The following is a 1,901-nucleotide window of genomic DNA, read 5'->3' on the forward strand; positions in this document are numbered from 1 at the left end:
GTCCACGGGGTGTCAGGAGCTTCCCCCTCCCCGGACCCCGGCCCGGGCTGAGGCAGCAACGGCTTGCCTGAGCCCTCCCCCTTCCGTCCACCCCAGCCAATCGTTCGGAACCGGGAGCGCGACACGCGCCTAGACCCGGGCTTTCTCTCGGCCGCGGGACCAGTTGCTTGTCGGTAACGCAGAAGAGGCAAAATGAAGAAAGCGAAGACGAAGAGCAGCTCAATGGGAACGATTCGGGGGGTCTTCCCGGCTCCCAGCACCCCCAAGAAGATGGCTGCCGGAAACTCTCGCGAGAATTAAGAAAGTCTCGCGATGACCCGGAGCCTGCTGGGAAGACACGTAGGATTCGCGGAGAGCGAACTGTAGGGAGTGCCGTAGTTCGAGCTTTTGCGTTTTTGCAGCTTTTGTGCCTTTTTACACTTCGGCCCTCTTAAGGAATAAAGATTTTATTTTATCTTATTACTAGGAGGGAAAGATCGATGATTTCAGAAACAGCAGGAGCCCCAGCTCGTCTTCTGAAACGGCCGTGGCGCGTCCGCTGGAACTAACGCGGGGCCTGGAGCGCTCCGCGAGACTCCCCGCCGGTGTGTGCGGGGGTTTCCCCTGTGCTGCGCGGGTGTCTCCTCGGGGCACCTGTGCCCTGCACGACCACGTTCTCCGCGTGCTGTGCTGTGGTTTGGGAAGCACAGGCTGGTCTGAGCTCACCCACTGAGACCTCCAGAGGAGTAGTGTCTTGTCCAAAATCACTCGACTCGTTGGCAGAGCACTGATAACCTAGGGATGCTTCAAAGGAAAGGTGAGACAAATAGTTTCCCGCCATCCGAAACGCCTGGGCTTATCCCTAGCTGACGATAAGAGAAGTGTGTGTGCGTCTTTAATTCTTTTCATGGAGAGCGATTCAGTCCCAGATAGGGAAATTACATAGCTTCAGAAGACAGAGCCTTCACGTCAGCATCCCGAATAAACGTCGCTTCTCCTGAGTTTAAATCAGTTTCATTTCTGCCCGGGTTGTTCTGTACTATTGCATACTACCCTTAATGTGCTGGGTGGGATTCTACAAAAGGTCAGGTGCCCGTAAACAATGAAAACAATCCACAATATAGACACTTGGAGTAAGTAGACCAGTAAAAAGTTATTTATGACAGACCCTAAGTTGTCGTCAAGAATGCTAAGTTTGTAATTGCCTGGAGTGAAGTGCCCCAAAGCAGTAAGTGGAAAAAATTATCAAGTAAGAAAAGCTGGATATTTGTTTTCAAATACAGCATGTAGTATAGGATACGATACACATTAAAATCCAGCTACGGAATAACCAGGGTGTTGAGTAAAGCAATTTAGCTCAGTGAAGTAAGCCAAGCACCGAAGAACAGACAGTGTAGGACTCCACTTACGCGAGGTGCCAAACTCCTAGAGACAACAACAAGAGTAGTTGCCAGGGGTGGGAGGTGTGGGGCAGAATCCGGGAGTTGTTTTTTAATTGGTAAAAAGTTTCTTTTGGGTTAATGAGAAAGATCTGGAGATAGGCTGTGTTGACGGTTCACAACAATGTGAATGTACTTAATGCCGTTGAACTGCACACTCAAAAATAGTTAAAATGACACATTTTATATGTACATTTTACTGCAATAAAAAATAATTTATACATTTAATGTTAGTAGGGAAAAAGTAATATCCTATTTGTGTAATAGCCTTATCATTGGCGGACTCCACCAATGTTTTCCACCACATCACTTCACTGTTCCGTAGCTCTAGCCATTCATTCCCTACGGCCAAAACTAACCATTCTACGGTCAAATACTGTGTACTCCAGGTAAACAGGCATGCTTATCCTCCATGGGGAATGTTTTTACTTACTTCTTTCTCTGGTAGCTCAAACCTTACACATACTTCTCTCTTAATACCAC

General features: G+C 48.3%; 1 long non-coding RNA gene across 1 annotated transcript; it reads left to right on the top strand.

Moving 5' to 3' along the window:
• Positions 1-6: 6 nt before the first annotated feature.
• LOC107181671 lies at positions 7-980 on the top strand. The gene is made up of 2 exons (XR_001512359.1): positions 7-362; positions 467-980. It is a non-coding gene; the product is annotated as an uncharacterized LOC107181671 (long non-coding RNA).
• The last annotated feature ends 921 nt before the right edge of the window (positions 981-1,901 follow it).

Source organism: Myotis davidii, unplaced genomic scaffold (assembly GCF_000327345.1).
Source record: "Myotis davidii unplaced genomic scaffold, ASM32734v1 scaffold268, whole genome shotgun sequence".
In the NCBI taxonomy this organism is placed as follows: domain Eukaryota; kingdom Metazoa; phylum Chordata; class Mammalia; order Chiroptera; family Vespertilionidae; genus Myotis; species Myotis davidii.